The sequence below is a fragment of the Coregonus clupeaformis genome, chromosome 29 (genome assembly GCF_020615455.1).
Source record: "Coregonus clupeaformis isolate EN_2021a chromosome 29, ASM2061545v1, whole genome shotgun sequence".
Taxonomy (NCBI): Eukaryota; Metazoa; Chordata; class Actinopteri; order Salmoniformes; family Salmonidae; genus Coregonus; species Coregonus clupeaformis.
In genome coordinates this window covers 40,392,068-40,407,573 of record NC_059220.1, presented here as the reverse complement: position 1 = coordinate 40,407,573, position 15,506 = coordinate 40,392,068, and positions in this window count along the sequence as shown.

Genomic DNA, 15,506 nt, shown 5'->3' with positions numbered 1-15,506 from the left:
CCCCATCCTGGCCCCCCGTGGGAATCGAACCCACAACCCTGGCGTTGCAAGCGCCATGCTCTACCAACTGAGCTACACAGGGCCTAAGTCCTGTATGGTAATACTTTAAGAAGTTAAATGAGAAGGAAATGCAAACTTTACGAGGTGGAATTGGGGTACAGTAATGGTAGTACAGGTGCAATGCTTAACCATCTGAAAGGGACACACCGTGAGACACAAACCATTAATGGCAGCAGCATTGTGAATTCACATGGAAGTTTATGAATTTCTTATAGTTTTAATGGAAAACCAATATAAAAATGGTTGTTTAAACGTTACATCCCTATGCCCTTTCGACTCTAAAAGAGAGCGATCACTCTTCGCTTTCGGATCCGTGGGCAAATATTGTGTTTCTGGTTCTGCTGGGTTCTGTCAGGCTCAGGTCTGGCATTGGCCTACTCCATTGAGCCTTGGCATCGATAAAGTCTACTGATTTTGGCCTTGGTCCATTCCTACTAGTCATGGCATTGTGCCCGGCCTGCACTAAAATACTGTGTTACTGAGGGGGCAAGGGGAGTGGCATGAAAGGGGACCTGGAACTTTACTTATGACTAGAGGTTTCTTGGCTAAATATATTAAACAGCAGCGCAAGGCTTCTGTTAAGCAGAAAAGCGTAAACAATCGTCAGTTGGAACCATTTTAGTACGTTAGAAGGGACTGTCAGCAATGCCTGTCTGAATATTTTCTCTAAAGCCAGTTATACACCGTGCTTGAAATTGTATCGACACACTACCCTCCACACCACAAGCAAAAACAGGTGTCATAAAATGCTGTAGAATTCGGGATACCTTGCAACCAGGGCTCTAAAGTGCGACTAAAGCATATGCTCCTAAATATTTTGCTGTGTGACCTGACATTTATTTTGGGAGCACCAGTGCGACTAGAAAAAAAAAATCCACCCACATGCCGTGCGCCTCACAAATTTTGTAACAATGTGGAGGGCTCTGCATAGCTCCGCAATGACATGATTGGTTGATGGTAGGTGTGGGAGATACATCCTGTATAAACACAAACTAAATTCCTTGAAAACAAACATGGAGAACTTTGATGAAAGGCTATCAGAACAAGTTCACAAATAAAATGCATCTTTATGATACCTCGTGTAGAGATTTCAAAGACACGAAAATGAGTTTGAACTCCTGGAAAGAGATCGGGGAGATACTGGGGATAGATGTGGTAAAGAGATCAATGGAATGCAGACCGTGGTGGATTGAAGGATTGGCGCACATTCAACAAATATGATCTAACAAAGTGGATATTTGTAAAATCCGTTATGATTGATGCATGGTAACAGGCCCACAAATGTGGTTCCTAAAACCCGATTTGGATATATTTGGCTGTTTTCGCTGCATAACATTTAGAAGTCGTCCCTTTTCAGGTTTAGAAGAAGTGACTGCTAAATGCTAACTCCCGTTCGTATAAGCTGGTAGCATAGCTAGCATACAGAAATCGGTCGTTAGTCAGTCGTTTTAAACTGTAATGCAGATGATTGATGACCATGACATGAACAAGCATTGGGGTTGACATCCATACAAGCATTATACTCCGATTTGTTCCTCAACATAGTGTGAAATACACATATAAACAATATCCTAAATGTAGGCTAATTTTGCTGGGGGGCAATGGGGAGATTCAGGATGGAGATGCAGGTGGGAAAATGGTGACGCCTTTTTACATCATGCTATCGTGGCTGAGCTCCTATGTCAAGCACCGGGAAACAGACTCCCCAACAATTCACAAGAGGTAAGGTCTTTTCATTTAGCCAGTTGCTCGTAATTAGCTGGATGGCTATAGAGATGAACCCTGAATCACTACGAGTGGTGCGGTGCAGACCAATTTATTGGATGCGTATGTCAGCTCCCCGAAGTGCAAAAAGTATGCATGCTCTGACTTCTGTGGAGGCCGCATCCACGCGAATGAAAACACGAAGCAGACCAAACTCTTTGGTCCTTTAAAAAAATTAAATAATGCTGTATGTAAAATAGTGTGCTATACAGTGCATTCGGAAAGTATTCAGACCCCTTGATTTTTTTCCACATTTTGTTACGTTACAGCCTTATTCTAAAATTGATTAAATAAAACATTTTCCTCAATCTACACACAATACCCCATAATGACTCTTTGCTATGAGACTCTAAATTGAGCTCAGGTGCATCCTGTCTCCATTGATCATCCTTGAGATGTTCCTACAACTTGGAGTCCACCTGTGGTAAATTAAATTGATTGGACATGATTTGGAAAGGCACACACCGGTCTATATAAGGTCCCACAGTTGACAGTGCATGTCAGAGCAAAAACCAATTCATGAGGTCAAAGGAATTGTCCGTAGAGCTCCAAGACAGGATTGTGTCGAGGCACAGATCTGGAGAACGGTACCAAAACATTTCTGCAGTCCCCAAGAACACAGTGGCCTCTATCATTCTTAAATGGAAGAAGTTTGGAACCACCAAGACTAGAGCTGGCTGCCTGGCCAAACTGAGCAATCGGGGGAGAAGGGACTTGGTCAGGGAGGTGACCAAGAATCCTAAAATTATACGCAAAAATGTCTACAAAACTGTTACTGCTTTTGTCATTATAGGGTAGTGTGTGTAGATAGATGAGAAAAAACAACAACAATTTATTCCATTTTAGAATAAGGCTGTAACCTAACAAAATGTGGAAAAAGTCAAGGGGTCTGAATACTTTCCGAATGCACTGTATTTCCAGGGGTCAAAAAATTCCAAATCAATTGCTAAATGATCCTTGTTATGATCATCTTAAAAACAATTCCATTTGTTAGCTTAGTAGAAACCCAACCCCCGGGCCCTTAGACCTTCGTTTTTTTAAAACTACTACTAGTTTGATGGTTGTATCCATCAATTGTCCCATTAACAATCACCCATATTAGCAAACTTATTCCATTTCAAACTTCACATTTCTCTAGTATAGGCTACTTATCGTAATGAATGATATCAGCAAAATGCCTGCGATAAATGATTGGTGTCGATAATTTTTGGTTTATCGTGGTTACTTTACCTATATCCAAACATTTGTGGGCACAGAAAGAGAGAAAAGGGGATAGCTTCTTCAGGAGATCAATATCATTAGCAATGAATGAATGACTGATGCTGTTAGCACTATTAAATGCTCCACAGCTAATTTCGTTAGCATTTTGCCATGTAATTCTAGATTTAGAACAAAAAACATTTTAGAAAGCAAACATCATCCCTTAGGTCTTGCACAGCAAATGCTTCAATAGTTTAAGCATATGCTGCAGAACAGTGATAAAAATATTTTCTCAGAATATTAAAGGTCTTAAGGGGGTTAGCCATAATTGACAAGCCACTGACGGAGTTGACAACAGATACTCAAAACAGACATATTTTTGCCTCTAAAAATGTAAGTTAAATACAAACATTTGTAAAACATGGAAAATTATTCATTTGAAAATCCACAATAAAAACAACCATTCTATCAGCTCTTTAAGCACTGACAGAGTTTAGTTGACATTAGACAAAAATCTAATGAAGTTGATTTTCACGGAGTTTACAAAAATATAATTTTTCATTCAAGTTGTATACACAGTAGCAATGTTGTTTTTCCTCGGCATCAGTCATTCATATGACTAAAACCTAATTAAAATGTTGGCCTAACATATTGGAACCAAAATTCAAATTCTATCAGGCAGATTGAGTTGAAAGTATGGTTGTGACCAAGGTGATTCCAATATTGTTTGATAAAAAGTAGAGAGCTTTACAGACCATGAGTGGTCTTGTTGCACTACCTGTACAGTGAGGGAAAAAAGTATTTGATCCCCTGCTGATTTTGTACATTTGCCCACTGACAAAGACATGACCAGTCTATCAGTTTTATGGTAGGTTTATTTGAACAGTGAGAGACAGAATAACAAAACAAAAATCCAGAAAAACGCATGTCAAAAATGTTATAAATTGATTTGCATTTTAATGAGGGAAATAAGTATTTGACCCCTCTGCATACATGACTTAGTACTTGGTGGCAAAACCCTTGTTGGCAATCACAGAGGTCAGACGTTTCTTATAGTTGGCCACCAGGTTTGCACACATCTCAGGAGGGATTTTGTTCCACTCCTCGTTGCAGATCTTCTCCAAGTCATTAAGGTGTCGAGGCTGACGTTTGGCAACTCGAACCTTCAGCTCCCTCCACAGATTTTCTATGGGATTAAGGTCTGGAGACTGGCTAGGCCACTCCAGGACCTTAATGTGCTTCTTCTTGAGCCACTCCTTTGTTGCCTTGGCCGTGTGTTTTGGGTCATTGTCATGCTGGAATACCCATCCCAAAACAAATATTTTCTCCAAATATTGTCCCTTAAAATTCCCATAAATGTAAATTGTAAACTCAAATAATGCAACAAAATCTAATAAAAAAAGTTTCCTTGCCGGACAAGGATTGTCCCGACTTTTATGAATCCCTGAGCTAATTTCCTGCTATTCTACACATTTTGCCATGAGGCTGAGAGACTATGTTGCCGTTTTAAAGCTAATTCCCTGTAATTCAAAACATTATTTTCATGGCTTATGACGTGTTCATATGCTATCTGGGAGGCCCGACTTCCAGGTGGACCCCAACCCCAAATTGTAAAAAAATAAAACCATTGTGATTATTATAATTCTTTTCTTGGGTTCGGGGCTCCCAAAACTCGTGGACCCCCACCTTGCTGGGGCTGCGGGAGTGTGTGCTACGCCAGTGACGCCGCGTACAAGACAACTCAGAATCTTGGAGTTAAAATGTACATACTTTTTTTTGCGTAGAGCTTTCTATTGGTTGATTCTGATACTTTCCAAGTGGGAAACTCGTACCTCGTCTTTCTACAAGTTTCCAAGTTGGACATTTCTGAGTTTCCAAGTTGTCTTGAACGCGACACGTTCTCTTGCATGTCTTCACTCACAAACTTGATGCTCTTAAAGAGACCGTGTACAATTCCCAATGTAATGCATCTCAATAGGTAGTGCTTTTACACAATGTAGAAACCTAATATTTCGACAAATGACTTTGTAATACAGGTGTTTGTATCAACTTTTCCTTTTAATAATAAACAAATGTCTCTACAGGGTTAAATATTAGGGTTTAGGTTTCTAGGGCACAACATGTGCTTCAAAAATAGCTAGAATTCATATAGGCTAGGCCCAATATAGGCTATATCTCAATCAATAAAAAATTAAAACGTATTTTCTGGTGCTCCTACATTTTATGTTGTGTTCCTAACTTTTAAGTTGGGCGCACCAGTGCTACCAATGAACATGTTTAATTTACAGCCTTGTTTGCAACCAAGCAAATCATGTTGAAATCCCTGCTGTGTAACTTGGGCTGCCATCTTTGAAATTCTTTATCTTTACAAATCTTTAGAAATGTAATCTCAAAGTCTGTGCTGTAAATTGTACAGTATTTTATTTTGTAGGTTATCATAACTCATTAGAAAACACTCAGAGGATACTCTCTCGCTCTTGTAAATTTGGCAAACGGCAATAGTACTCTGAAACACAATCAGTTTATCTGAGGGACCAACAGCCTTCCACGGCCTCTGGGATCAGATAACCACTGTTCTGAGAACAGTCCAGTCTTGTCTGTCTCGGTCTGTTGGGCCTAAAGGATCAGATAACTACCCTCTGGTATCAGATTTCAGGTCAGTAAAAGGCGCCGGCAGGAAGGAACTGGGTGCTTATGTCATTATTACTGAGGGGGTAATTGTAGCAGAGAGCCATTGATGCCGAGGGCCCCTTAAGAGGTGTCAGGAGTGATTTGGGTGCGGACGGCCTGAATCTGGCTCATGTGTGTTCTCACCTCGTGTTGACACGCCAAACGCATGTTACCCCCCTTGCCCCGGGGGAGGCTTTTAGCCATGCAGACATGGTAATGGTGTCATTTGAGACAATAGCAGGCTAACTGAGTCAACGCTAACTCTTAACTAGCCACTGGGTAATCAGCCGATCACACATCACAGCGTCTGCCTGACATCTGCTCTGCGTTGCATTTGGGCAGAGAAAAGTCAAAACCTTTTCTAACTTGTGCCACTTCAGTTATGAGGATAAAGACATAAAGAGAACTAGGAAAATCTGATAAATGTTGACAGCACGAAAGTATTGGTGTAATTTTATGGCAAACATTGAATGTGAAAGCGGCATTATTTGAGGGGTCGCCGTTGCCATTAACTGAAAAGACGATGCAGAATCTCTCCCATTCATAACCAAACCCAATCAACCTGTCCCACTGTTTCTTACTCCACCACTCACTCTTCCTGCACTCTCTCCTTACCCATTTGTGTCTCTCCATTTTCCCTTTATTCATCTCTCCCACCCGTTGTGGGCCTGTTGATGACACGTAGCAGCAGCGGTAACTTTGGGTGTTCTCTCCTCATATTTTACTCTGACAGGCGCTACGCGGTCCTACCACAGTGTAGCCTAGGTGACGAAAGGTTTCTTCATCCACATCTAGCATATGGTAAATACATTACACACTGTGTGCGAGTGTGACAATAACGCCAACAGCTAGAAGGGTTACGTACACTTTCAGGCCATGTTTTCATACTCGCAGACACTTTCCGGGACTGTGTGTTCATATAACACGTGTGTGTGTGTGTGTGTGTCTGATCAACCTGAGTGAAGCAGGAATGACAAAACTCATCACAGGTGGAAAAAGCAAACCACATCTGACATCAAAACAACACTAATGATATTACACAGGAATGCACCGCAAGGCTTCTATTAAGCATTCATTTAAAACAAAATGTCATTTAGCAGACGCTCTTCTACAGAGCGGCTTAAAAACAAACAATCGTTGATTGGACATTTTGAAACAGATTCAGTTAGTTGGAAAAACAACAGTGTTTTCTTTATTATGAGAAGACCTCAGGCCTAAATTCCATGAAGGAGCACAAGTCTCTTCTCTTTCCACATTCTTCCAGATCTTTGATGTGGAACATGTGGAACATAGCATATGGATGAAGAGGAATGCCAGAAATCTTTAACCCAGTGCAAAGTAAAGTGCTGTGACATCTTTCCACTGGTAAGTATTGCTATACAATGGGAGGATCTGCTAGGACAGGGAGTGAAAAGATTTCTCACTAACCAGGTTTCCGTCCAACCTTTCTATGAGAGTAAAAAAAAAAAAAAAGTCATGACAGGCCTGATGGAAAACGAAAATGTGTAGGTAAACTTACCAAATGTCAACAAAACAAAATACACTAGACAAGGTGGGATCTTTTTGTGTCGGTATAATTAATTATGCAAAAAATATCGGTGGTAGCGCTTTTATGCACAAATATTTATATAATAACCACGCGATGACGTGTGGTCCTCCAACTACGACTCGTCAGGAAAGCATGCAGTTTATTAGGCTACAGATTAAATAAGATATGATGAATTCACAGGGTGGTGAAAGTGCACGGTGATGATGCTCCTTTTCCAATAAATATTGTGGGTCTTATTTTGGTGACATGATCATCGATGGTTGGCTGCAGTTTGACAAATAAAAATAATCTCTCTCTTTTGTCCATAATAATCTCATCATGTAGACAATACCCGCATTGTATCTGCAAGCTGTTGGCTAGAGCGCACGTGCCAATACCAGAATGTGCACACTCCCTATATAATGCAATTTATTTTGTGAGAAAACCATCAGTATAGTTAAAAATGCGATAGCAACCCATTTAACTTGTATTTATTATTCGGTACATGGGACATTTGTATGTGTACTACGTCATCACGCACAGCCTTTTATCCCCAACAAGTCAATTTGATGGAAACACGTAACAGGTGGAAAAATGTACATATTGTTTTTATGCAGATTTTAGAATATTCTCATGAAAATCTGGTCGCCAGTTGGTTGGAAACCTAGCTACTGAATGATGGATATTAAGCTCTCAAATGAATTTCAAAAGGGAAGTCCTCCAAGTTGCCACAAAAATATAAGTCTGCTTTCTTAACAGTTTATCAAGCATGTTGTGTAGGCCTACATTGTTTGAGCATTCAAGATCTAGACTTCTTGATCTAGGCTAGACTTCTAATGTCAGTTGACCATAAATCACCTGAGTCATTGGATTGGGCAAGAGGCTGTTTCTCTTCTCAGAGCTTTTCTCCTCATACATCATATCAGAGTGGCTCACTGACATCCCCCTCACAGGGCTTCCAGAGGACCGGCCCCTGCAGTGGCCACCACTCCAGCATGCCAATTTCAACACTTCTCAGAGTCGCCACCGGGGGCACCGGCCACCCCTGCAGAGTACAGTCAGCCCCTCCGTCGGCCCAGGGAAGCTATCCAGATCAGACCCAGCATTGGGAGCACCGAGCTGGGCCTAAGCAGAGGGGATTAGGCCCGCTCTGGTTCTTGTGTCCGTCGGCCTGGGTCTCGCTCTCTCTCTCCCACTGAGAGACAGTCACACAGGGTCCAGTGTTCCCCCTCTGTCCCACTCACACCCCATTAAAAACACAGACACCATGCTGAACCAACCCCTAAAAACAGGCCTCGGTCCAGCCGCTTCTGCAGATATCACTACTGCCTTCCTCATCTCCCCCCTCTCCATCTCTATCGCGCATCAGGACCTGTTAAGGCAGGCGACCAACAGAGCCCCACTTCAGTGAGCTATTGAGCAGGAAATGGTGTTTAATGTACATCCTCCCATTTAGAGGGTGATAGAGCACTGTGTGTGTGTGTGTGTATATGTGTGTATAGCCTGTTTCAGATCACACCCCAGCTTGAAACAAAGTGTGAATGACCACAGAGAAAACACAGGGGCAAAATGAAAGAGAGCAATGGAGAAGCTAGAGGGAAAGAAAGAGTGAGTAGGTCTGGGTGAGAGAGAGTTTCTTTTGGTGTGAGGGGTATGGATGGAGGAGCGGGGGGCCCAAATGGAGCGTTTGATTAAATCTGTGGTTGACGTGTGAGACAGGTGAGATTGATGAGGTTCCTCTGTGCTTCACACTGTGCGGAGAGCGGGGGGGGAGAGGAACAGAACGTGGCAGTGTGGCGGGCCAGGGAACAGGGCCCGCTCACGCCGTGGGGTCCCCTGGCTGATTAATGGGACTGGAGACCCTTCAAAAACAGTACTCCCCGCAGACAGAGACGGACAGCACTCCAAAAATAACCAGGAGGCAGGCCGGCCCAGGCCTAGCTAACCCAATACAGCTACAGCCCAGGCCTAGCTAACCCAATACAGCTACAGCCCAGGCCTAGCTAACCCAATACAGCTACAGCCCAGGCCTAGCTAACCCAATACAGCTACAGCCCAGGCCTAGCTAACCCAATACAGCTACAACCCAGGCCTAGCTAACCCAATACAGCTACAACCCAGGCCTAGCTAACCTTATACAGCTACAACCCAGGCCTAGCTAACCCAATACAGCTACAACCCAGGCCTAGCTAACCCAATACAGCTACAGCCCAGGCCTAGCTAACCTTATACAGCTACATCTTTGTTGGGCACAACATGGACAAATCAGGACATTGGACAAATGAAGTCCTTTCCAATAGCATTTGGTACCATTAATAGGCCTTTGCATTAAATAACGAGGGTTTAGAATTTCCCTATAAAAAGATTTCCTCCCTCAATGACTTAATGATGGAGTTGTTTAATTTTACTCCACCGACTGGGGGGGAAAAGAAAATGGAACTAATAATACCATAAGCACATAAAAGTCACAACACAGCAAAAATAACCTGCACACACTTCATAAATTATTCAATCTATAATTATGGTAACACTCAGGCCAGGGCCAACCTCTGTCAGCAGTCTCGCTCCATCCCTCTCTCTTTCTCTGAAGAGTCCAGTCATTTCCTCCAGCACAGGCAGCATCTGTTGACTTGAGCTCGACCCAAAAGTGCGATACCAGATACATTTTAATTAAAAATGTCAGACCTTCTGTCCAACTTCTGGGTCTACACAGTGTAAAACATGGGATTGGGAAGCTACCTTGGTATTAAGGCTACCTTGGTATTAAGATGGACATATTACAGAGACAGACTTATTCTGTAATTCAGCTTAGGTATGTTAAAAAAAAAGAAATTTTGACAAATGGCTAATGTGCAAAGCATTCGTGGGCCTAGCAGGACTGTGACATACCTAACTATCCTGCATGGAGGGGACTGGTGAGAATTAGTGGGCTTTTCTGACAGTTTAAAATAAATAAGGCAATTAATGAATGAGCTCAACCTTGAAGTCCATGATGTTTCCCTGTTCCCCTCTCCCTCCCATGTGGGGCTGGGGAGCTGTTCTAATGGTTTTAGCTGACACCACAGTGAGTGAATATGGAACTGAGCAGAGCACAGAGGCGAATTAGAAGTCACTTCCTCCTTCCTGGGTTGAGATGACTGATATCAGCCATTGGGACCACAGGTGAGTTAAGGAGCGGACAGAGAGGAAGGGACGGAGCACCATGTTACACAGGGCTGTGAGGAATCATCATGTCTGCCCAAAGCTGCTGCAAGTCTGCACCTATGAACTGATTTAATATCAGTTATACCTACACCACATCCTGACCTAAAATAGATTCACCATTATGGCTTTCTCAGGCCAGTTGTACATTCAAGTCCATCAACTGCCCACAATCTCATGCTGCAACATACTTAATGAAAACGTGCTTATACACTAACATTTTGGGGTAAAAATTGACAAATACAAAAACTGTCACTGCGTTTTAACATCAACCTTAGGGATGAGGATGACTTTAATTTACAGGTTCCATGATTTTCCAAATTGACTGAAATGAGCTCTATAAGCACAAAAAAAGACTCACTATAAATTGTGTTTTTCATTGAATTGGTTACCAAGACAATATGGCTACAAAATGTGTTCGAGTCTGATTTATGAAGGTCAAGTTTAAAGGTCTGGTCTGATCTAGATCAGTCACACAGGTTATAGTTAATCTCTCTATTGGTCTTCAGTGACTTTTTCCAGCTCAATGCCTTGACACACATCACACCTCGGGCATTGTGTGTCTGTGTTTGCACACAGCCATTCACATTTGGAGAACATTTTAACTAATGAAAACCAACACTTCATTTCTGATGTTATTTCTGGTAATGAAGCACTGCTGTGATGCCTTCAGTTCCTCCACTTCCATCTAGCCTCCCGCCTCGGTGCACACACACACACACACACACACACACACACACCTCTCCAACATCTCAAGAGACATCGCCTTAACAAAACACAGACGCACCGGTGGTGTGTGCGCATTCCATTCCTCAGCACCACCAGGCAGTCATTAAGGCGCGCAGGTCGTACATCACCGAGTGAGAAGTGGATCGTGTAGTAGGCTTATATATTGGTATTCGGTGGGGTTTTAACTGGGTCGAAGTAATTAGCGTCCTTGCTGTGCCAAAACGCACTAACTATTGTTACCTGCAACGAGGGACTAGTTGTTGGATTTAACACTCCATTAGCTTGTCCCGGGGGCTCGTTCCATGGGTGGAAACCCTGGGTTGAGGAGGTCAGCATTTACAGGTATTCCATTCACTCCGAGTCAAGGTTGGGCACTCAAACTAAGTAATTTTCTAGTGACCTGAAATTAATGACAAAATGTAATATCAAAAATGTTATATTTTATGAGGACATGTCCAGTGTGCAGGATTTTGTTCCAGCCTAGTACTAATACACATACACCTGATGGTTTGCTGATTGAGTGCATCAGGTGTGGTATTGGTAGGTTAGAAGCCTGCATGACCAGTACCTGGGTTGGTGACTGACCACTGTTCAAACAAATACACTAAAATAGCAATTATTTGAGAGCATCCCTTAAATATGACATTAAAGACATGTTCCGGAACGTTGGCGACTACTATGTATATATTTTTTAAACCTCCCGCTTTGGGCTGGATGTGTCAATGTGTAGCCTAGTTCATACATGTATAATCTATTAGCACAATTATTGTCGTACCTCAGACACAAAATCCCTAGTTTGAAAGCAACTTTCTCTGGAAGCTATGCGGCACCATTTTCCCCCACGTGGGCCAGCCCCTTAGCAATTTGAGTTCAACCAATGAACTTCAGCCCCTCACCATGAGTGACAGCTAGCAAGATGTACATCTTGCACCCACAACAGAGCGAGAGAGAGAGCAATGACGTGGTGCATGAATCTGCACATACAGTATGTGACATAATTCGCAATTTGCTGGGACCACTTTTGGCTCGTGAGTGCTACTTTCAGAACTACTGGCTAAAAACTATACAAAAGTACCAGAGAATCCCTTCAATTAACATGATCAAATTTTAAGAAGGGTTTATTTATATGTAGCCTAGCTTATAAATTAGATTATAGATTCTAAGGGCTTGTTTCCCAGACACTGATTAGGCCTAGTCCTGGACTATAAAATGGTTTCAATGAAACCACTTTTTTGTTTTGTCCAGAACTAAGATTAGGTCCCATGAGGCTCAGTTGGTAGAGCATGGCACTTGCAACGCCAGGGTTGTGTGTTCGATTCTCACGGGGCACCAGTACAAAAAAGTATGCACTCACTACTTTAAATGGGGTTTATTTACAACCAAACATAAATGTGTGATGTTATAGGGTCCAGACACCTTTGTGATTTCACTTGTTTTTAATAAACTTAGGCCAGCAAATCACTTCCTCATCCTCGTTGTGTAGTATGGGGGTCCTGAAAAAACATGAACAAATGGTCCAAAAACACCCAAACAATTCCTTTTAGAAACGGAAAAGCTCCCAGTATAGCGATGCAGGTCTTTAGATGTTGTACACATTAGTGTCATTCCAAACGTATACAGTTGAAGTGGGAAGTTTACATACACCTTAGCCAAATACATTTAAACTCAGTTTTTCACAATTCCTGACATTTAATCCTAGTAAAAATTCCCTGTCTTAGGTCAGTTAGGATCACCACTTTATTTTAAGAATGTGAAATGTCAGAATAATAGTAGAGAGAATTATTTATTTCAGCTTTTATTTCTTTCATCACATTCCCAGTGGGTCAGAAGTATACATACACTCAATTAGTATTTGGTAGCATTGCCTTTAAATTGTTTAACTTGGGTCAAACGTTTTGGGTAGCCTTCCACAAGCTTCCCAAAATAAGTTGGGTGAATTGTGGCCCATTCCTCCTGACAGACCCATTTGCGACCACGCTTTAACTTCCTGACTAATGTCTTGAGATGCTGCTTCAATATATCCATATAATTTTCCATCCTCATGATGCCATCTATTTTGTGAAGTTGGGATGGTGTTCTTCGGCTTGCAAGCAACCCCCTTTTTCCTCCATACATAACGATGGTCATTATGGCCTAACAGTTCTATTTTTGTTTCAACAGACCAGAGGACATTTCTCAAAAAAGTACGATCTTTGTCCCCATGTGCAGTTGCAAACCGTAGTCTGGCTTTTCTATGGCGGTTTTGGAGCAGTGGCTTCTTCCTTGCTGAGCGGCCTTTCAGGTTATGTCGATATAGGACTTGTTTTACTGTGGATATAGATACATTTGTACCTGTTTCCTCCAGCATCTTCACAAGGTCCTTTGCTGTTGTTCTGGGATTGATTTGCACTTTTCGCACCAAAGTACGTTCACCTCTAGGAGACAGAACGCGTCTCCTTCCTGAGCGGTATGACAGCTGCGTGGTCCCATGGTGTTTATACTTGCTTACTATTGTTTGTACAGATGAACGTGGTACCTTCAGGCATTTGGAAATTGCTCCCAAGGATGAACCAGACTTGTGGAGGTCTTGGCTGATTTCTTTTGATTTTCCCATGATGTCAAGCAAAGAGGCACTGAGTTTGAAGGTAGGCCTTGAAATACATCCACAGGTACACCTCCACCTAACTCAAATGATGTCAATTAGCCTATCAGAAGCTTCTAAAGCCATGACATCATTTTCTGGAATTGTCCAAGCTGTTTAAAGGCACAGTCAACTTAGTGTATGTGAACTTCTGACCCACTGGAATTGTGATACAGTGAATTATAAGTGAAATATTCTGTGTGTAAACAATTGTTGGAAAAATTACTTGTGCCTTGCACAAAGTAGATGTCCTAACCGACTTGCCAAAACTATAGTTTGTTAACAAGAAATTTGTGGAGTGGTTGAAAAAATAGTTTTAATGACTCCAACCTAAGTGTATGTAAACTTCCGACTTCAACTGTATATCCGCAAAATTATATTCCCTTTTGGATTAGGGCCTTTGCAGATGGGAGTAGGGTGAAGTTGCGCCTAGATGCTGATTTTGAGTCAGTTTTGCATTTTCCCCAGGTTAAGGTTAGGTGAGGGGAAGCTGATCCTATACACTTGTGTCTCCAGTGGACCGCCTCATTCATTCAGGCTGCAAATGCATCATTTTCCTCCTTAACTAGCTTTAATGGCAGGCCTTCAGAAAAAATGTAACTGGTGGTAGAAAATTGTGTTTTATTAAGACAGTACACTTTCCCCCCCCGGCCCGCCATTAAAGCCAGTTAAGGAGGAAAATGCCTTTGCAGCCTGATTAGAGATAGCCCAATATTGGACTAAAGAAGCCTAATGTTACTCCTTATAGTCTATGGACCTTACATGTTCTGTTTAAAGGCAAATTGGCTCTGGAAGCCAAAAACTCCATCTAAACGTGAATCCATTCTCAATTGCAGTACCATTCTAGAAACATAAGTCCCTGTACTTTCATATCACATCAAAATTATTTAACAAATGCTAAATACACACTTACTGTACACTGTTTTAACCGGTTTTAACACAGTTGCAGCCGACAACATTTTTCATTGACAACACGTTTGTGGCGTCCTTATTCCGTTTACCCACAGGTGTTTGGAGATGCAGATAGCTAATTACCACAGGTAGTCAGTCCACTGTCTTCTGTGAACAAGCGCTGTAACATGGAAAAAGGTGTGTATGAATTTAACCTTTTGTTTCTTGAAAATTATTTCTCGCTAATATGAAAGATAAGGTCCTTATGCTTCCAAAACCGTACCACAAGTGATGCCTGTTAATTATCAAACCAAGCGTCAGGCTCTTAACAAAACTCCACCATACCTGCATGGCAGGTTAGGATAATTAGCATGGCTAGGATAATTAGCCTGGCAGGTTAGGTGAATTCGTGTCAGATTAGGAGACTGAGGTTAAGGTTAGGTTTAGCTACAGTTGTCAAAAACTGTTGTCCCCCGACGCTAAAGAAACGGCCACAGACCAATGATGAGCATCAATGGGTGTAACTTGAAATCAAGAAACACCGATATCAGTGAACGCCCCTAAATTGCGGTCTGCAATTACACCCTTCTCGGTCCTCGGGGACACGAGTGTATAACCGGCTGGGCACATCAACCCTAGACAATAGTGCAGATCTAGCGAACACTATCGGCTGCCTAGGCTTTTGAAGATGCAGTTAAAATGAAAGTAAAGTACAGTAGGCTACCATAAAAATAAGACAATGGAATGAACACAAAATAACTAGCTACAATTCAAACTAGCTCGCGTTGGTTGTACACTTGAACAAATCAATAATGATACAATTCGTTTAGAAATCAGAGCTAC